Source organism: Ochotona curzoniae, unplaced genomic scaffold, assembly GCF_017591425.1.
Source record: "Ochotona curzoniae isolate NIBS_2020 unplaced genomic scaffold, NIBS_Ocur_1.0 scaffold_3208, whole genome shotgun sequence".
Taxonomy (NCBI): domain Eukaryota; kingdom Metazoa; phylum Chordata; class Mammalia; order Lagomorpha; family Ochotonidae; genus Ochotona; species Ochotona curzoniae.
In genome coordinates this window covers 7,397,110-7,419,621 of record NW_024467106.1, presented here as the reverse complement: position 1 = coordinate 7,419,621, position 22,512 = coordinate 7,397,110, and the positions used below count along the sequence as shown (strand labels likewise).

General features: G+C 46.4%; 1 protein-coding gene and 1 pseudogene across 1 annotated transcript in view; one reads left to right on the top strand and one right to left on the bottom strand.

Moving 5' to 3' along the window:
* Positions 1–22,512, bottom strand: part of SCAI (suppressor of cancer cell invasion) — a 132,253-nt gene that overhangs the window by 98,899 nt on the left and 10,842 nt on the right. The gene's annotated exons all lie outside the window — the stretch shown is intronic.
* On the top strand, positions 1,256–21,963 carry LOC121145053 (annotated as a pseudogene).

Below are 22,512 nucleotides of genomic sequence, written 5' to 3'. Positions count from 1 at the left end.
ATTTCCTTCTAATTAATTAGACCCAACATGGTTGCCTAGTGGCTAGAGTCCTTGCCTTGCATGTGTCCCAGTTGCTCCACTTCGCTTCCAGCTCCCTGCATGTGGAGTAGGGAGGGCGGTTGAGGGCCCATAACAAACTCCTAGCTTCGGACCGGTTTAGCCCCAGCTGTCGTGGCCACTTGGGGAGTGAATCAGCGGATGGAAGATCTTTCTATTTCTCCTCCTCTGTGTATGTCTGACTTTCCAATAAAAATAAATAATCCTCTAAAAAAAAACCCAAAATTACTCTAAATATATATATATATATATATGCCCAATATTGTCTTTGATGGAGTTGTTCTTCAACAATTTCTTTAAATAGATTAATTCAAAAGAGAATTTTACTGATTCACAGAGCAGTTATCAAAGTTCTTGAAGGCTTATTTCTGATACTGCTGGATCTTGAAGACACTTAAAAATACATAGTAATAGCCAGGAAAAAAATAGAGTAAAAACTATATATAGATACTTCCCAAAATTAAAATCACCACAAAGCAATTTCTTCAGAACTGAAAATAACATTAAACTTAAGGGTCTGGCACCGTGGTCTAGCAGCTAAAGTCCTTGCCTTGAACGCAGTGGGATCCGATATGGGCGCCGGTTCTAATCCGGGCAGCTCCACTTCCCATCCAGCCTCCTGTCTGTGGCCTGGGAAAGCAGTCGAGGATGGCCCAAAGCCTTGGGACCCTGCACCCGCATGGGAGACCTGGAGGAGATTCCTGGCTCCTGGCTTCAGATCAGCATAGCACCGACCATTGTGCTCACTTGGGGAATGAATCATCGGACGGAAGATCTTCCTCTCTGCCTCTCCTCTTCTCTGTATATCTGACTTTGTAATAAAATAATAAATATTTAAATAAAAAAGTTTTAAAAAAAAGAATGCAAAGGAGCCGCAGGCAGAAAGAAACGATCAGAAAAGCCCTCACAGAATGATGTCTGAGTGAACCAGGCCTGGAGGGAAATCTAGCAGGAGACTACTGCAGGCAGAGGGAGCAGCAAGCGCGTGCCCAGGCCCGAGTTGTGCTGACTCGTCTGAGCAGCAGTAGGGAAGTCATGTGTAACACATGAAATTGAAAACGAATCAAGGACGAGGGGATACAAGCAGGGAGGTGAGGCAGAGGCAGTCCCCGTGAGGCTGAGAGCCACTGGAAGGGCATATAAGCTGAGAAATGAGAAGCAGAGTGCTGGGAACAGAGGAACGGTCCAATCTGGCCCGATGCCTGCAGAGGACCACACTGGCTACTTCGACAGAGGTACCCTGAGCTGGTACGGTGGCAGTGGGGAGAGAGGGCAGCGCTGAAGCTCACTGATGCACCGGATGTAGAGAATAAGCAGAAGTGAAGAATGACCCTGAGGACATGGAAGGAAGAAGCAGCTGGTGTCGGCGAGGGTAGGCACACAGCGCTGCAGGGACTGCAGGAACTGTGCCACCTCAGGAGTGGCCATCTGACGCAGCAGGCAAGACACCACGTGGGCTGCCTGCATCCTATCTCAGGGAGCCTGTATTTGAGTCTTGGCTCCCCTGGCAATCCAGCTTCCAGTTCATGTACAGCTTGGGAGGCAGCAATGATGGCTCAGGTAGGCGGGTTCTTTTCACAAGAGCGGGACTAAATTGCTGACTTCTAGTTTCAGCTTTGTCTGACCACAGGTGGTGTGGACACTTGGGGAGCAAATCAGTGGATAACAGATTCATTTTCTCTTTCAAATAAATAACATAAATAAAGACTTTATTTAAAATTAAAAAACAAAAAGGGCCCTGGCGCAGTAGCCTATTGGCTAAAAGTCCTTGCCTCCTATGTGCCGGGAACCCATATGGGCACCAGTTCTAATTCCAGCAGCCCCACTTCCCATCCTGCTCCCTGCTTGTGGCCTGGGAAAGCAGTCAAGGACGGCCCAAAACCTTAAAACCCTGCAACCACGTGGGAGACCCAGGAGTAGCTCCTGGCTCCTAGCTTCAGATCGGCACAGCTCCAGCCATTGTGGCCACATAGGGAGTGAATCATCAGACAGAAGATTTTCCTCTCTGTCTCTCCTCTTTCCTGTGTATCTGCCTTTCCAATAAAAACAAATAAATCTTTCTTAAAAAGTTTCTGTTTGAATGCTTTGAATGGGTCACATTTAAGAAGTTACTGGAAATCTAAATAAAAATACAGAAAAGAGAGTTAGAACTCAAGCCTAGATTTAGGAGGAAAGTGTGTGTTGGAGTTACAAATTTGGGAGATGCCAGGCTAGGCTAAGTCTTGCTTCCTAACACTTATCATTAAAAATCCTAAGTGCTGGCATAGGCCGTTCATTAATCCAGCAATTAAAGCCCCCAGCACATCCCACACTGGAGGACCTGAGCCAGACTACGCTGCTCTGCACTGCAGACCCAGGAAAGCAGCCACGATGTCTCAGGGGACTGGGCTCCTTACAGCCACCTGGGAAAGCCCGGACTTTCCCAGCTCACACCTTTGGCTCGGCCTGAGCATCTGGGGAGCAAACCAGCTGAGGGGAGAAGTTTCTCTCTCTCTCTCTGCCTCTCAAAAGCAAAACAGAACCCAGCAAAGTGCTAGGTGCCAAACATGTTTATACTACAAACACATCGGATAAGGTTAACTGAAAGTTTAACTGAAGATTGTAATTTAGAATTAACAGCAGATGTCCGACATCAGGAGCTCAAGGATGAAGATACCGAATAGCCTGCCGTGAGCAGCCTCTCTCTAAGCGCAGCCTTGCACAGTGACCGCTGTCAGGGACCGGACGGTGCCGGGAGAGGCAGCTGAAAAGCTTGGGCTCAGACTTTAACAGACTCCAAAGAGGAGACATCTCTAGCCAGTATTCAAACTTGTTGGCTCTTCTTGAAGAATACACTGTAGAAGGTTCTGGGGCCCGGGGTGAGCTGCTCCACTGCAGCACCCCTGAAGTCTGAGGTCAGAGCAGGCTCCTCCGTGGCGTGCTCTGCATGCCACGCATCAGGAGCACACCCTCACTTCATGACACCCCCAAATCTCCAGACGTTGCTAAATGTCCTTGTGGGGGTGAGGGGTAGCAGATAATCAATGATCTCAAGTTATAACAGTGCATGTTCCCTTGGTGCCAATGCTGTGGTTAGGCTACTGCCTGCGGCCCTGCCATCCCCTATGAGCCCTACCACTCACTGCACTTCCATCCACCTCTGCTCCCGAGGATGGCCCAAGTACTCGGGCCCCTGTCACCAGCCATGTGAGACCCAGATGGAGGTCGGCTCCTGGCCTTGGTCTGGCCCAGTCCTAGTAGTTACAGAGCCATTTGGGAGTCGCACCAGTAAATGAAAGATCTCTCTCTCTGCCTAACATGCTCCTATAGAAAAAGAATGGAATGATTTTTATAATATTAAAAATACTGACTTTTAATATTGAAAACAAAAGTTATTTACTCCCTCTTGCAGCACACCCACATGTACTGTGTCCCTGGCAGGAATAATATTTTTTATTCTAACTAATTTAAGTAGCAACAGAAAAAGAGTTATTCAATTTATAGTGATCATCTTGACCAGGTTACTCCCCACACCCCATCCCACAGGAATGCCCTCACTTCCCCCTGCAGCCCCAAGCTCACCTTTCCACATTCCTCCTCAGCAGCCCCACCCCCTCTGACTCCAGAGGAGCACCCCTCTCCAGGAGGGTTAATTTCTCTTTCCCGAACATTACAAGCTAAAACACTTCCTCCTGCCCTTCATCTCTCCCTTTCTGCAGGACAGCTGTGGCTTCAATGTGTCCCTCCCCACCCCCGCCCCACCAACAAACATGTCTGGGAACCCTGACCCCAGGACAAGGAGGTGATGAGGTCAGCAGAGCCTGGAGGAGACCCAGGCCTGAATCAGGCCCCTCCACCTGCAGAGGAACCAACAACCTTCTGGTCTCCCCAGACAGTGGCCGATAGGCAGGCACCTTCCCTTCCTTCCTTTCCATATTCTAGCTTGCCAGAACCGGTTCATCCAACCTCAGGGAAGCCATATGCCAGGGACACTGCAGGCAGCTCTGCACACCCAGCAGCCTTCTGTTGCTCCCGGCCCTTCCACTCCCTGCTACCAACAAGTGCTAGAGAAACATTTCCGAATGAACTTCAGAAGGAAACAGATAACCTGAGAAGCATCCCATCCCTTGAGCTCCAGGATGCAATCCTCCTGGGCTTCCTGGACCTACAAGACTAGGGACCACCCGTCTCCCTGCCACTCCTGCAGCCACAGAACACAGGCAGGCCGTGGGAAATGGCTTCCAGTCTTCTAAAGGACTCCACACACACCCCTAGAAATTACCTGTTTATCTCTGACCTCACACTGTATTGCGTGAAGACTATCTTTTCAAGAGCAAGGTGGTAGATTTTTAATACAAGGAACTAGAAGTGATGTGAATAGCAGTAACTTAGAACCACCACTGCCAAAGTGGTGTCTTCCACAGGGTGGACACTGCAGGAAGCACGGCATCAATACTGACTGACCTCATTTCCTCCTCACAAGCCGTCAGGTAGGCCCCACCATCCCAGCCCTAGCAATGAGGTTACAGTCGGCAGACAGCTGAAGTGACTCTCTTTCAAGACTAATAAATTGTAAGTGTGGGAATGGAAATAGACTTGATGTCAAAGCCAGTTTTTTAAATTAAGTTACACTATTTCATTTTATGTCTCAATTATTCTGCAAAATTCAATGCTCTTAGATCCTCCTGATTTTTACAAATTTAAAGGACAATTTAAGTTTTTCACTTGTGCTTAGCCGTAATAAGGTTAACACTGTAAACTGCACACTTCTGGTTTCAGTATAAGGAAAACATGATTTTTCTAAGAACCCCAACGCTCCAGGGAAGTCACTGCTTACATGGCTTGTCTCTGAGCCTGCAGGCAGAACTGCAGTGAGCCACTCCAGACAGATGGGAATCTTCTATTTTTAATGATATCTAGGAAAAGAGATTCTTGCCTACTAAATTTAGACTGTGAGCCAAAGGAAGGAAGTGCCTCTAATTTTATGCTCCATATAGCTACACCTCCACACACGCTTGGCAATATGCATCCTAACAGAACTATTACCACCAAGAGAAATTACACCACAAACTACACTCCAAAGTATTTCAAGTGGATTCTTCAAACTGACAAGACAATGAAACTATTCTATCCAAAGCATAAGAGATGTCATCATAAAAGTCTTTTAAAAAAAAGACTTATTCCTTTGAAAAGCAGAGTTACAGAAGGAAAGACACAGTGAGAGAGTGAAAAAGATCTTCCATCCGCTGGTTCACCTCCCTGACAACCACACGGCCAGGGCTGACCCAGACCAGCGCCAGGAGCTCCATCCAGGTCCCTCATGGGAGTTCAGGGACCCAAGCACTTGCATTCTCTTCTGCTACTCTCGCAGGAATATTACACAGACTTGGATCAGAAGTGGAGCAGCTAAGACTTGAACAGGTGCTCATATGGGATGCCAGTAATGACAGCTTAACTTGCCATGCTGGCCTGTAACAAGTCTTCCTACCATGTTAAAAGCCATCTATCAGAACTTGCTGGGCAAATGACAAGGAGGGTCCAGCACAACGATAGTTTAAAACACCTAGTTTTTTTAAAAGATTTATTTATTTTTTTATTGGAAAGGCGGATATACAGAGAGGAGAGACACAGAGGAAGATCTTCCGTCCAATGATTCACTCCCCAAGTGAGTGCAACGGCCCATGCTATGCCGATCCGAAGCCAGGAGCCTCTTTCAGGTCTCCCACGCGGGTGCAGGGTCCCAAGGCTTTGGGCTGTCCTCGACTGCTTTCCCGGGCCACAGGCAGGGAGCTGGAAGGGAAGTGGAGCTGCCGGGATTAGAACCGGCGCCCAAATAGGATCCCGGGCGTGCAAGGCGAGGACCTTAACCACTGTGCCACCGTGCCAGGCCCTGAAACAGCTAGTTTGTTTGTTTTTTTTTTTTTTTTTTTGAAGAAAACATTTATTGAATCAAAGTCAATACTTTTTAATATCTATAAGCCAACACTGAACTCACTTTATTTAAGAATGAGCACAATGTACAAAAAAAGTATGCTTATATTATAAAAATATGTCAATTTTATCTTCTGGGCGCTAAGCAGAAGTCATTTTAAACAAAATCAAGGCAAACTTGTTCTCTAGAATGAAACTGCTATAATTTAATAACACAAGTGAAAGCTAATGCGCTCACACAGTCTCTTTCCAGGCCCACTATCTGCACTGTCCCCAGTCACAGCTAGTTTTAAAGTCAGCTTTTCAGAGCCTATGAAACTGTGACACATAATGCAATGTAATTAAAAAATAATCAGCTTTTCATTTATTTATGTATGTGTATATATGTATATATATGATTTATTTTATTTATTTGAAAAACAGAGTTACAGACAGAGGCAGAGAGTGCCTCCATTGACTTGTTTATTCTGCAAAAACCCGCAATGCACTAGGCTTTGCCAGGCCTAAGCTAGGAGCAGGAGCTTCTTCTGGGTCTCCCACATGGGTGCAGGGGCTCAAGTGCTTGAGCCATCTACTGCTGTTTTACCAGACACATCAGCATGGAGCTGGATCGGAAGTGGAACATCCAGTTCTCAAACCAGCATTTATATGGGATGATAACACCGCAGGTAGCAGCTTAACATGCTATGTCACAGCATCAGCTCCAACTCATGTATTTTTAGCAGTCAGACTGCTAGTGACATTTAATGAAGGGAACGCACATCTGACAGGCCAGCCAGACATCTCAGCACACTGAGAGCCCAGCCTGCTTCAGTCTGAAGCTTTTTCAGACACAGGTTTGGGTCCTCCCTCCTCTGGGAGATTCTCAGATGCAGGGCTTTTCTGGGCATATAACTTGTGCAACAGCTCCCAGGACTTAAGATATCTCCCACCCCTGGCACAGGGCACGGAGGCTCCAGGCAGGGCACAGGGCACAAGGGCATCTTCAGTGAGCTTACAGTTAACACCTCTGCCATCATTTCTACTGATCTCTAGACTTTAAAACTCCAGCCATTTGGAAAGTAAACCAAGATGGAAAAATCTTTCTCTGACTCTTTCTCTCTGTAAATCTGCCTTTGCAATAAAAATAAATGTTTTTTTTTTAAGAGATAAATTTCCTAAAGAAGTAAAAATCACTTTAAGATAAACTTCTTGGGAACACCTACAGCCCTGGATGTAGTGCATGAAGTGGAATCCCTGCTCTGCTTCTCACCCAACTTCCAGCTCACACACGCGGGCCCCTGCCACCCACGCGGAAGAGCCGGATGGAGTTCTGGGCTCCTGACTGCAGTTGCTGTGGACATAAAGGAAGTGAAATGAAAGTATGCACACTCTCTTCCTCTCCCTTGCTCTCTCTCGGCCTTTTAAATAAATAAATGAAGTAAGTAAGTTCTTAAGAAATAAATATCTGGTCACTGAAGTTTAGAGTAAAAACGATCAAGTGCCTTGGAAGATGACTGTTATTCAGAAGTCAAAACAGTGGTGACACTTTCAATAACAGTAGCTGACCTGGGTTCTCAGAATTACAGAAGGCCATTGTTAGAAGTATTGAATGTACTGGGCTGCGTCTACATTGGTGACACACATGTTCCTCTTTGTTGAGTGCCCCTTCAGTTCACCAAAATCACAAAATCCTACACTGGACAGAGGAGAGCTTGCTGGTACGGAAATTATATCTTAAACTGCATTTTTTTTTAAAGTACCTGTTATAGATGGCTTGCTTTAATGAGAAACAAATGGCTGTTTTGTGAGCAAATGTGACCTGGAATCACACAGCAGCTGAGGAAGACAAGAGACAGCGGGGAGGAGACCACACAAGCCTCTGGCAGACGCCAGGCGGAGCTGGCGCTAGGAAGCGCAGGCAAGGCCAAACCTCAGGTGGCACTTTCGTTCTTCACTCAAGGCTTTTGTTTTCTTTCCTTTTTGGATAAGACCATTTTGATTTAAATTTGAAGATGCCTGTCAGTTTAAAACACAGTAGCTCCTATCCATTCTTACCTATCCACTGTCTGTCCTTTCAGTTTTCTGTGTGTGGATCAATTTCAGTATGAACATATCCACAGCAAATTTCCAGAAGCGAGTACCTGCTACATTGTGCACGGTGAAATCTCTCACCATCCCACTGTGTCCTTCCTGGAAGTGAGCCGTCAGCTTGTACAGCTTATCCTTGTACAGGATGCCCATCAGTCACTGAGCAGCTACGTTACCAAACCCACTGTTAGTAGTTCACAGTGCCCACGTTCAAGTAACTTGTCAGTTTATAATGGTCCCATGACGTGAATATTGATACTGCCAATTTCATTTTATTTTCAGATTTATTTCATTTGAATGAGTTGAGAGTGAGTTTCTCCACTTCAGTTCACTCCCACAAAGGGTTATAGTGGCTGGGGCCCAGGCAAAGCCAAAGCCAGGAGCCCGAAGCTCCATCCGAGTCTCCCCTGGGAGTGGCAGCAGCTCGGCTATTTGTGCCATCCATCATTGCTTTCCCAGGCACATTAGCACGAAGCAGGACCAGAAGTGGAGTGATGGGGCCTGGTACTGAAACTCCATGTGGAATGCCAAGTCCTAAGCCTCGCTATTAACCCGCTGCTCCACAATGTCAGCCCTAACCACTATCCCCTTGATTCCAATTTATTGGCAGCTCAGGCACTAAAGAATAAAACTGGACAAAGTCCTGTTTAACTAGACTTTTCCTAACTCACTGTCAGGCTTATGTGGAAACAAATGCTCTCTTTTGGAAAACAACATGAATTACTTCAAAGAAGTATATGGTGGTTTTGCCCCATTAGATCACATCAATGTTTTTACCTTTTGGCATTTTCTGCTTAAAATGAAGGTTTTTTTTTTTTTTTTTTTTTTTGATGGTTGAACTGTGCCCTGGGATTCTGGAGTTACAGCAGTATTGCCCTTGTAACATAAAGCAAGCATCTCCCACACTTTATCCACGTCCACTTGTTGCCTTACTGTGTCAACCTTAATGTGATAATGGTGGCCAAAAGTTTTTATGTGCTTATCTGCTTTCAACTCCCTCTAATCACTAAAGAGGTGATGAACTCAGTGGGAGAGTACGGCTTGCCCCAGGGGTTTATGTTAAGTGAAACAGCACTGAAACTCTTCATACCAGAACCGCTCACGGCTACTCTGGGAAAGTGTCTGACTTAAGCCCACTTTAAACTAGTCCATCCCTGCCTAACACACCCATTTTTAGAAGTCACGTCATATTGAGAAGACCAAAGCCATCACACACAACACACACACGCACACACACAACATACACACACACACACACACCTTTTAAGATACAGAAAACCCACACATAAATACATGGGATTATGTATGTTTTCTACATATCCACTTTTGGTTTAGAAAATAAACTATTACTTCATTTTATTCCTAAGAACTTAAGGCCTGGCCCTGTACTTGCTAGCACATACAAGAAGTTTCTTTGGAGATCTTCCTAATCTAAATGCTGGACTCAGAACCCTAACGAAGAAAAGAGAGAAGACAGAACAGGTCAACCAACCATCTCAGCTATGATGGACTATGTCAATCAGTGGATTTTTCAAAGACCTCATAGTGCTTGGAGTGGCGAGATTGACAGCGATTCATAACTGTTGCAACATCAAAACCACTCGAGCAAGAACCTCAGAGCATGCCCTACACCCGGGACTTGGGGAGGGTGGGAAATTGGGTTGGCCTTCTCCCTTAATACCCCCCTTTTAAACATGAAGGTAACGATATGGAAAACATACTAGTATTATCCACTTTCCTGTAGCCCTTGAACCTTCTTACTCTAACTAAGTATGTAAAGAATATAAAAATAAATTATATTTAAAAAAAAAATTTCCAAATGCTAATCTCACAGTTTGATAAACACTTTCTGGGGAAAAAAAAAAACACAAATAAGTCAGCATTTACACAACATGACTTTGGAAAACCTCTTCAATTTTGGGTTAAGTTACATTAGGCGGTTGTTAACTGATACACACACAAGGAGGAAGATGCTGCTGCAACGTCCCTCCCCCAGGCTGCTCCCCGCCCGCTGCTGAGCACTGGAAGCTGTACTGCCCACCTGACACAGGCAGGAATCGGGTCTGACAGCTCCCCTGCACAATTTCTACTCTGGACTCCGGACTCCCTCACCACAGCTAGCTGCTGCTAGGCAGTATTTCTTTTGGCAACAAACTACACAAATATTTTATAGAGACTGACCTTTGGCTGAACTCTGGCCCCTTAAATCCCTATTCTTGCCCTACATGGTAATCTGAAGTCACTGTATGGTACTGGGATGGTACCCACTCATTAACTTAATCCTGGTAGGAGAACTCAAAACAAGTTACCATCTCAAACAGTGTCAGTAAATAACATTCTAAACTTCAGGTGTTTTTCTTTCTTGCAACTGTGCTAGAATCAAAGGCAGGTTGTCACTTCTACCTGGTTCTAGGAAATAACAACATTTTAAATGTAAACTAGAAAAAATAAATAAAACACCACCACAACATGAATTGAACTTTCAAAGAATGACAGAGTGAGGGCTGCCCTCTATCAGCTGGTTCACTTCACAAATGCCCTCACAGGCCAGGGGCAGGCCAGGCAGCAGCCAGGAGCCCGCAGCTCTACCCAGGTCTTCCACATGGGTGGCAGAAACTCAAGTGCTTAAGTCATCATCTGCTGCCCGCCAGGAAAATTAGCAGGGAGCTGGATCACAAGATTGGCAACCAACATTGAAATGGGCACTCCAACACGGGATGCAGCCATCCCAAGTGGTAACAAGGCACATTCCACCTTATTATTCATTATAATACCCCAACCTACCTTTCCCTAATAAGCAATAATCCATTGCTAGGGAAGTAAACTGTGCATGAAGTGCTGATAAAACTCAACAAACTTTTTTTTTTTTTTAGATCTTCCATCAGAGGATGCATTCCCCAAGTGACCACAACAACTAGGGCTGAGCTGATCCGAAGCCAGGAGGCCCAGATCCTCTTCCGGGTCTCACACACAGGTGCAGGGTCCCGAGGCTTTGGGCCATCCTCCACTGCTTTCCCAGGCCACAAGCAGGTAGCTGGAAGGGAAGTAGAGCTGCTGGAATTAGAACCAGTGCCCATATGGGATCCCGGTGTGTGCAAGGCAAGGACTTAAACCACCAGGCAACCGTTCCAGGGGGCCCCCAATGAACTTGTGAAGCAACTACTTAAATCAAGGTCCGTAGAAACAAACTGAAGTATGCTTTAATTTATTTGGCTCTAAATCACAGATGTTGCAAGTACCTGTTAGTGTTCCAGAGGATAAGACAAAGCATATATAATTTGTCAGTATGGTATAGCTAAAAAAAAAAAAAATCAGAATTGGGAAACAGTGCCACAGGTTATACCTCTTTGTGGCAACAACATCTCATATAGGCGCCAGTTCAAGTCTCAGCTGTTTCACCTCCAATCCAGCCCCCGATTAAAAGCCGGGGAAAGCAGCAGAAGACCCAAGTGCTTGGGAGTCTTGGAAGAAGCTTCTGGCTTCAGAACCACACCCCATGGTCACTATGGCCATTTAGGGGGTGAACCAGTTGCTGGAAGATTTCTCCCTCCCCCACCCTCATTCAGTAACTCTGCCTTCCAAACAAAAATAAATAAGTACTTCCTTAGAAAGAAACAGAATTGGGAGATTTATTCATTATAAGATATATGGTCTTGAACTGATCATTAGTCTTCTTAGAAAAGCATAACTAGTTAAAATGGAAACAAAAGCAAACAGAAACTCTTCACAGTCCTCTAGCGACCACAACAAAAAACATAGAATGTGGCAGGCACTGAGGTGCAGGCCCGCTCACCACTCAGGACACCCACCTCCCACATCAATGCTTGGGACTGGATCTCATTTCCTGCTAATGTGAACCCTGGGTGGATAATGCTGCCCAGTATTTCGGTCTCTGTACCTTATATGGGAGACCTAGAAGCAGCTCTTGGCTCCAGGCTTCCACCAGATGCAGAGCCAGCTGCTGTGGGCACGTGGTTCACAAACAGCAGAGAGAACACACCTCGTTCTCCCAACCCCAGTATCTCTCAATAGTTCTGCCATTCAAATAAATAACAAAAACAAAGCAACATTTTCTTTTTAATTAAAACAGCTATCTAAATGATAATACTATGCAAATTTTAACAAAATTTATCTAACCATTATGGTCAAAAAATATGAATATCATACAAATATTTCTAAACCCAAAGAAGCAATATTTCTCAAGTTATTTTAGAATCTTGGATAAGGACAGCCTTAACAGCAAAACCGGAAGAAGGTAAATAAACCAAACTATAGATGAAAAAATCCTCTAAAACATGAACTGAATACTGAATCCAACTATACATTTTTTTAAGATTTATCTATTTTATTTTTTAAAAGATTTATTATTTATTGCAATGTCAGATATACAGAGAGAGGAGGAAAAACAGAGAGGAAGATCTTCTGTCCAATGATTCACTCCCCAAGTGAGTGCAATAGCCGGTGCTGTGCCAATCTAAAGACAGGATCCAGGAACTTTCTCCCACACAGGTGCAGGGCCCTAAGGCTTTGGGCGGTCCTCAACTGCTTTCCCAGGCCACAGAAGGGAACTAGATGGGAAGTGGAGCTGCTGAAATCATAACCGGCGCCCATATAGGATCCCGGTGTGTTCAAGGTGAGGACTTTGGCCGCTAGGCCAACTGTGCCAGGACCCAAGATTTGCTTATTTTTATTGGAAAGGCATATATACAGAAAGCAGGAGAGACAGAGAGGAAATCTTCTGTCCAAAAGTTCACCCCTCAAGTGGCTGCAACGGTCAGAGTTGAGCCAAACTGGAGCCAGGAGTCTGGAACTTCTTCCAGGTCTCCCACACAGGTACAGGGTCTCAAGGCTTTGGGCTGTCCTCCACTACTTTCCCAGGCCACAAGCACAGAGGTGAATGGGAAACGGGCTGCTGGGATTAGAACTGGTGCCCATATGGGATCCTGGTGCTTTCCGTGCCAGGCGCCCAACTATATTTCAAAACAAGGATTTGGGGCTGGCACTGGGGCACAGTATACAAAACTTCTGCCTCTGGTGTTGGCATCCCATATGGGCACTGGTACAAGTCCAAGCTGCTCCATTTCCATTTCAGCTCCATGCTAATGGCCTGGGAAAGTAGTCAAGGATGGCTCAAGTTCTGGGCCCCTGTGAGCACATGGGAAACCCAAAGCAAGCTAATGGCTCCTGACTTTGGATCAGCTCAGCCCTGACCACTGCGGACATCTAGGGAGGATGAAAGATCCCTATCACTCCTTCTCTTTCTATAACTCTGCTTTTCAAAACAAACAGAACCAGAGAAAAGAAAAGAGGACCTGGATATCTGGATCCAGCATTGTGGCACTATTACTGGCAATGCCAGCATCCCATATAGGTACCTGTTCAAGTCTTGGATTCTCCACTTCTGATCCAGTTCCCTGCCAAGCAGAAGAATCCAGTACTTCCGTCCTGCATCCATGTGGGAAACCCAGATGAAACCTGGCCCAGCTCCCATCATTACGGCCATCTGGGAGTAACCCAGGGAATGGAAGACCTCTCTCTTTCTCTCCAATTTTCAAATAAAATAAATCTTTAGAAAAAACTATGACTAATTTAGGTTTATTCAGACATGCAAGATTGATTTAACATTAGATTTTTTTTTTAAAGATTTTTTTTTTATTGGAAAGGCAGATATACAGAGAGGAGAGACAGCGAGGAAGATCTTCCATCCGATGATTCACTCCCCAAGTGAGCGCAACAGCCGATACTATGCCGATCCAAAGCCAGGAGCCTCTTCCAGGTCTCCCACGCGGGTGCAGGCTCCCAAAGCTTTGGGCCGTCCTCGACTGCTTTCCCAGGCCACAGGCAGGGAGCTGGATGGGAAGCGGGGCTGCTGGGATAGAACCGGCGCCCATATGGGATCCCGGGCGTGCAAGCCAAGGACCTTAACCACTTGCGCCACCGCGCCGGGCCCTAATATTAGATTTTTAAAAAGTAGTCCCATACATTACAAGGGTGAAACAAAGTATTAAAATTCTATGATCAACATATATATATTTTAAAAAAGCATTTGATAAAATTATGCACCCACTCCAGATTATTAAAAAAAATTTTCAAAGACTTCCATTTCCAACTACAATGTAGTAATAAGGAGCAGAATCACCCTCCTACCTAAAACAACCCTCAGAAAGCAGATCTACTGGATCAAAGAGCACATTAGCCCACAAGGAACAGCGATGAAGATAATTAATCAGCCCACAGCTTCGAGAGCACTTGCAGAGTGGGGCACACGAGAGGAAACCCTGGTAAACCCACACCGACACTGAGGGTCCACAGCATTGACAGGACAGAGGAGAAAGCTTCAGACGTAAAATACTGGCAATGGGCAGGCAGCCAAGCACATGCAGCCATGCAGGTCCAGGGTCCCAAGGACCTCGACTGCTTTCCCAGGCCACAGGCAGGGAGCTGGATGGGAAGTGAAGTAGCCAGGACACAAAACTGGCACCCACACAGGACCCCAATGCTTTTAGTGTAAGGATTTAGAGCTGTAACATTTCTAAAAAAATCTGCAGCAGCCCACGTCCTTGGTCCCCTGCATCCTCCTGGGAGACCTGGAAGAAGCTCTAACCATTGGAGTGTGAACCAGCAGATTCAAGATACCTTTCTTTCTTTCTTTCTCTCTCTCTCTCTCTCTCTCTCTCTCATAAATCTTTTTAAAAAGAGCAAAAGCACATTAAAAATGGTTAAACTATAGATCCTGAAGAAACTGCTTGCTGCATGTGTATGCTAGAATACATTTTGTGGTTAGATATTTTTTTAAAAGCTTTTTTCAATTTCTATTTTTCATTATAGAGTTGCATAGGCTCAGGGATTTCTCCTCCCATCCTCCCCATTCCCACTCCCTCCAACTGTTCCCTGCTATATTATTACAACAGTATAGACCTCCAATGCCACTCAGCCATTAGAAAGAATGAAATTCTAACCATTTGCAAGAAAATGGTTCCAACTAGAGACCATAATGCTCAGTGAAATAAGCCAATCCCAAAAGAACAAATATCACATGTTCTCCCTAATCTAAGGACAAGCCTGCAATGCCAATCACTTGCTAGCAGCTGAATGAACTGCCATCTGCTGCCAACCAAGACTTCTGGAGCCAAGACTTTGACTTGCATTTCTACCTGGGGTGGCTGTCCGCAAAATTCACGTGTTCTAAATACAACTGCTCGGGCATGCAGAGGAGAATCGGAAACGGACAGCCATCTAGCCCTGCTGGACTGCTTTCTATTCTGGAAGAATCTGTGAAAGCTTTCCAGAGACCAGCCCTGGGGCCGCTCCCAAAGAGCAGGACACACGGGGAGCCAGGGCTGCAGGGAACACCGGGCAGGGCCTGACAGGTGCTGCTTTCTAAAGCTGTTGCAACTCTGCTGTGGTCTATAAACATGCAGCTACCCCTGCCCCAAAAGTCTGTACTTTAGCAGAGCAAGGAAGACAAAAAGCAAAACCTAGGAACCATGAATTGTGGGGTGGGGAGGAGGAACACACAAAATCCACACATACGTCTTATTATTCAAAAAATAAAAAACAGTGCAGACTAAGGAAGGGGGTATCAAGAAAATATGAAAGATCAGATTCCGGGCCTTCCACGTGTGCAGCTGGGAGCCAGTTCCTTGGGCCATCTTCTGCTGCCCTCGCAGGCACATCAGCAGCCAGCAGGCAAACCTGCCTCTGACATAGGATGCCAGCATCACAGGCAGTGGTGTAACCAATGTGCCCCAACACCAGGCTCCCGAGGTCACTGTAATATCAACCAACACACAACCATCCAAATATCAAAATTAGAAGAAAAAAAAAGTAAAAAGAAACAAAACACAAGACTGTACTGTCAGCACGACGGCTCAACAGCTAGCTCTCCACCTCCAAGCGCCGGGATCCCATAGAGGCGCCGATTCATACCCCAGCTGCTCCACCTCCCATCCAGCTCCCTGCCTAAGAAAGCAACAGAAGACAGCCCAAAGCCTTAGGACACTGCACCCACATGGGAAATCCAGAAGAAGCTCCCGGCTCCTGGCTCCAGATAGGCTCAGCTCCGGCTATTGCAGCTGCTTGGGGAGTGAACCAGCACATGGAAGGTCTTTCTGTCTCTCCTTCTCTCAGTAAATCTAATCTGCCTTTCCAATAAAAAGTAATAAATATTTCTTTTAAAATGGGCATTAAGGCAATACAGATGCAGATTCATATTTTACTAAAAAAGCAATAATTTTCTCACTTGACCATTTTATTATCACCAGTCAGGGGTTACTTCAATTGATAACTTTGTCTCTTATGAGAAAAGACAGGCTAACGGCACTAATTCAAAAGCCTTTCCTTTTAGCAGGTGTTCTCTAGAAATCTACACCTGATAACTCTATTGTCTGGAGATTATCACAGCAGCTCGGAAGTCCTCACTGCTCCTAAACCAGCTTCGAGGATTTACATGCAAGCACCTGCAACATGCCTGCCACAACACGCATGCCACATGCACACACGAATTCACGGGACAAGGCCATACACATACAGACAGCCTTTTAGGCTTGTAGGATACATGAGGAGACAAGACAATACAAAGTGTGAGGACTGGGGCTCTGGCATGGTGGATTAAGCCACTGTATGTAGTACAGGCATCCCATATGGATGCCAGTTCCAGTCCATATGAATGCTCCACTTTCGATCCAGCCCCCACTAATGTGCCTGGGCAAGCAGTGGAAGACGCCCCTGTACTCAGGTGAGAGACCCAGAAGAAGGTCCTGAGTGGCCCAACGACAGCCATTGCACCCATTTGGGGAGTGAACCAGTGAATGGAAGCGCTCTCTCTCTGGTAACTGTGCCTCTCAAATAAATAAAATAAATCTTAAAGAGAATACAAAGAGTAATAACCCACATTGAAGCGGAATGTTGTCAACATTTAACAACTCCTGTTGGGCAGTTCTCCTTTTCCTGGGTTCAGAGACCCATTTCACGACAGACACGATCAGTGAAGAGAGCCACACTAGTAAAACCGATGCTCAGACAGGGTTGGCAGTGCCTGGGAAAACGGGATGAAAGCGGAGGCAAGGCCACGGAGACCTCACTGCTCTATGCCAGGGTTCTCAGGAACAACCATCAAGAGAATATACAGGAACGGACATACAAGCACAAACAAGGAGATTTATTGTAAGGAATTGGCTCACATAGTGATGAAGGTTGAAGACTCCCAAGATCAGCAGTAAGCAAACTGGAGACCCAAGAGAGCCGAGGGTACGGTTCTGGTCCAAATCCAAAAGCCTGGGAACCAGGACAGACAACAGTGTTAAGTTCCGGTCCACGAGCCAGCAGGCTCCAGAGCCAAGGCATTGTCCCGAGTACAAGGCCAGGCGGAGAGTGATGCTCCAAGGCCAGGCAGCCAACACACGCTCCTTCCAGGTCAGACGTCCTGTTCCAGGAACGTCTTCAAATGACTGGTAAGCAGCAGAAGGCAGGCAGCTTTCCACAGTCAAGTGTTCCACTCGCCCTCACACATTCTCAAGCTTAGAAGAACGTTTCTGTAAATGTCTGGGAATCTGGTGGCTGATTCAAGGTGACACACAGAACTAACCACACTGGGGTCTGGCATGGTACAGCCAGCAAATCCTCTACCTGCGGCTCCAGCATCCCATATTTGTAGCGTTCACGTCCTGACAGCTCTACTTCAGATCTTGCTCCCTGCTTATTTGTTTAGGAAAACAGCGGAGGATGACACAAGGGTTTGCGAACCTGCACCAACACAGGAGACCCAGAAGAAATCTCCTGGCTCCCAGATTCAGACCAGCTCAGCTCTGGCTGTTGTGGCCATTTGGGGAGTGAACAAGTGAATGAAAGATAACTCTATCTTCCTCTCTGTCTCTCCTCCTCTCTGTATATCTGCCTTTCCAATAAAAATAAAATACAGATCTCAAAAAAAAAAAAAAGGGTCCAGCACAGTTGGCCTAGCGGCTAAAGTCCTCACCTTGCATGCACCAGGATCCCATGTGGGCGCCAGTTCTAATCCCGGCAGCTCCACTTCCCATCCAGCTCCCTGCCTGTGGCCTGGGAAAGCAGTTGAGGACGGCCCAAAGCCTTGGGACCCTGCACCTGCGTGGGAGACCTGGAGGAGGTTCCTGGCTCCTGACTTCAGATCAGCGCAGCACCGGCCTTTGCAGTCACTTGGGGAGTGAATCATCAGACAGAAGATCTTCCTCTCTGTCTCTCCTCCTCTCTGTATATCTACCTTTCCAATAAAAATAAAATATAAATCTTTAAAAAAATAAAGATAACTCTGTCTCTCCCTCTTATTCTTACAAGTAAAAATAAACTAAGAAAAAAGTGTAAAAGTTAATCACAACTGCTTACTTGGTTCTGATTTTCCCACTCTTTCTTCACTTCAAAAAAGAATTTGCAAAAGGAGTTACAAACTGACTCCACTGGGCCACTCCTTTCAGCTATTCCCCTAACAAGGGCAAACCCGAGGAGGGGACTGGCTAGTTCCCAACCTGGAAGGCTGCACAAGAGGCTAATGCCCCGGAAACGAAGCACAAGTCGTCAGCCAGTCAACGGCTAGCACAGGAAGACGTCCTGAACGTGAGCTGTCCATCCGGTCACTCTCTCTCTCCCTCTCTCACACACACAAACACACACACACCTCATACAGAGCCCATGAGAGACCTAGAGACCAATCTAGAACAGGAGAAACAGTCAGACACTGAGCCGCTTGGGTACAATAGAGCTTGCCCCGAGAGAGAGAAGGCTGATTCTCCGAGGAAAGTCACAGGCTCACAGAACTCCATCCTGGGGAAGCAGCGAGTGCAGCTGCAGGGTGGAAGGCTCAGCCTGATGAAGAGAACCGCTTTCCAGACCCAGCACCAGAGCTGCACGCGGGCCTGCGGTTGCTGGCAGACTCACTTCCTCCCCGCAGGGCCCTGACAGACTGCTGATCTGCCTCTCTCCAGGGCAGCCTCTCCTTGTGGCAGGTAGCCTACCCAGAGTAAGCGATGACAAAGGGAACCAGAGAAGGTGGAGGAGACAGATTGGGGGGCACCAAGGCAGAAGCCAGTCTTTGACACCTCACTGCTTCTACCTGGTTCTGGCCCCAGAAGTCACTAAGTCCAGCCCACATCCAAGGCAAGAAGAATTAAACAGCACAAAGAATGTGCATACTGATCTTGAAAACCACCACAGGGACTAAAGAACTGGGGGGTAGGAGGGTGGAGAAGCAGCTGGATCAATTATCAAAACGCCAAGGGGTGTCTTATTCTTCTCCCAGAATCCCCTAACCCCTACCTGCTTGCGAGCCTCAGGGGAGGTCTGTGTTTGTTTTGTGAAAGCCTGAACTCCTTGAGGAGAGTGTGGGCAGGGCGGAGTTGGGCAGGTAAGCTTGGGGAAGGAGGAGCTGACTCCTCAACAGACACCACTGTAACCCACCGGACAGATGAGCTGTATTCAGGATCTCATCCAAAACTAACGCCCAACTATGCACCACCCAACCTTCACCAAAAAACTAAAGACTAGACAAATTACATTTACATAAAATGACTTCAGGACAGAAATTTACTTTTCCAGATTTGATGCTTTCAAATTTATTTTTAGCTGCTTGCTTCGGCAGCACATTATGCTAAAATTGGAACAATGCAGAGACCAGTGTGGCCCCCATGCCAGCACGGTGTGCAAATTAAGTATTTCACATTTTTTCTGTCTTTCCCCTTCTCTTTGTAACTCTTTCAAATAGCAAAAAGTTTTGACTTACATAATCCCTTTCAAACAAAAAAAATTTTTTTAAAGATTTATTTTTATTATTTTTTATTGGAAAGGCGGATATACAGAGAGGAGAGACAGAGTAGAAGATCTTCCATCCGATGATTCACTCCCCAAGTGAGCGCAACAGCCCGATGCTATGCCGATCTCAAGCCAGGAGCCTCTTCCGGGTCTCCCACGCGGGTGCAGGGTCCCAAAGCTTTGGGCCGTCCTCAACTGCTTTCCTGGGCCACAGCAGGGAGCTGGAAGGGAAGTGGAGCTGCTGGGATAGAACCGGCACCCATATGGGATCCCAGGTGTGCAAGGCGAGGACCTTAACCACTGCACCACCGCGCTGGGCCCCAAACAAAATTTTATATATATGTACATATATATGTAAAGCCGTCAAGACATAAAATAGGGCTGGGTGTTTGGTCCAGAAGTAAGTCATGGCTTGGGGTACTGGCACCCCACACTGCAATGCATGACTCCTGTCCCAGCTTTAGCCCCCTGCTCATGTATACCCTGGGAAACCAGCAATGAAGGTTCAAGTAATTGAGTGATGACTCCTGAAGGTGACCTGCATTTAAGTTCCCAACTCCTGCCTTAGCCTGGCACAATACCCACAGTCATGGGTATGTGGACAGTAAAACAGCAAATGGAAGATCTCTCTTCTCCTCTTTAAATAAGAAAAATATATTAAGTACAAAATATATGTGGTTGGCATGGAGCCATAGCTAATCTTCTGTCTGCAAGTGCTGGCATTCCATGTGGACACCAGTTCGAGTCCCAGCTGTTTTACTTCAGACCCAGCTCCCTACTAAAGTGCCTGGGTAAGCAGCAGAGGACAGCCAAAGTCTCTGGGCCCCTAGACCCACATGGAAGAAGCTCCTGGTTCCTGCTTTCAAATAGACTCAGCTGTGGCCATCGTAGCCAATTGGGGAATGAATCAGCAGATGGAAGAACTCTCCATCTCTCCTCTATCAAAATCTGCTGTTGGCACAGCACAACAGCCAAGTGGCTAAATCTTCACTTGCATGCAACCAGATCTCACATGGGTGTTGGTTTGTGTCCCAGCTGCTCCACTTCCCTTCCAGCTCCCTGCTTGTGGCCTGGGAAAGCACTAAATGGCCCAAAGTCTTGGGACCCTCTGCCCATGTGGGAGACTGCCCTGGCCCCTGACTTCAGATTAACTAGCTCTGGCTGTTGTGGCCACTTGCAGAGTGAATCAGCGGACGGAAGATCTTTCTGTCTGTCTCTCCTTCTCTCTGTATATCTGCCTTTCCAATAAAAATCAGTAAATCTTTAGAAAAAAAATCTTTCAAAAGAAAAAATGATATATATATGTGTGTGTGTGTGTGTACATATATTTTTTTAATTAAATAAATGAAATGAACAGAGAAAAGGAAAAGTGGGAAAACCACAGATTTACAAAAGACCTAAGAGGGAGACAGTTGGCTCAGTGGTTAAGCTGCTGGTTGGAATGCTTAGGTCCCAAATTGGAGAGCTGGGGTTGTGTCCTGGTCCTGCCCTGATCCCAGCTTCTGTTGAATGCATAAACGGGGAGGCGACAGGTGATGGCCCAAGTACATGGGTTCCGGCCATTCTCATGAGAGACTTATGCTGGGTTCCCAGGTCCCAGATGACAGCACGGCCACCACAGCATTTGGAAACCGAATCAGTGCAAAGGAGCCTTCTCTGATTAAAAAAAAAAACAAAACCTTTCACTCAGGCCCACGTGTCACCAAGATGGGCAAGTCCACGTCCTACCCACAGCCAGGGAGCTCCGCAGCCACCAGCAGGGACAGAAGCGGCACGACAAGCAATACAAGAAGGTGCAGCCGGGCACGGCCCTCAAGGCCAACCCCTTCGGGGGCGTCTCCCCTGCCCAGGGGATCGCCAAAAGCAGGGGTCAGAGCTAAGCAGCCCAACACAGCCATCAGGAAGTGCGTCCTGAGACAGCTGATCAAGAACTGCTGATCAAGAACTGCAAGATCACGGCCTTGGCGCCCAATGATGGCTGCCTCATTATCCTTCCTCGAGGATAACGACGAAGTGCTGCTGGCTAGACCTGGCTGAAATGGCCATGCCGTTGGTGACATTCCTGGAGTCCACTTTAAGGTGGTCAAAGCAGCAAACATGGCCCTCTTGGCCTTATACAAAGGCAAGAAAGAGAGACCAAGATCATAAGTGTTGATATCAGAAGTCTATTAGTATATTTTTCATATTCCAGAAAAAAAAACACACTAAGACTTAAGACCAAACCAACTAATTTTAAGCTATGAACCTTGTCTAGATCGTGCTTTGAACAGGTAATTTTAAAAAGATTTTTTAAAAGGTGAAGATACAGAAGGAGAAACAGAGAGAGAGATGGAGAGAGAATGAGAGAGAATTTCCATATTCCAGTTCACTCCCCAAATGGCCATAACAACCACAGCTCAGCGGATCCTAAGATGGGACCCAGGAGCTTCTCCCAGCTCGCCTGTTTGGGTGCAGGACCCAAAGCTCCTGGGACTTCCTCTGCTGCTTTCTGGAGCCTTCCAACAGGGAGCTGGGCTGGAAGTAGAGCAGCCGGGACACAAACTGGGGTCCACATGCAGTATCATTGCAGGGGATTAGCCTGCTATACCACTGCATTAACACCAAACAGGTAGTGTCTTAAAACCAAACCAAAAAACAAAACCAAAAAAAGTTGTTATTTTTCTATGACCTGGTTTTGCAAATATAGGGATTCCCAGC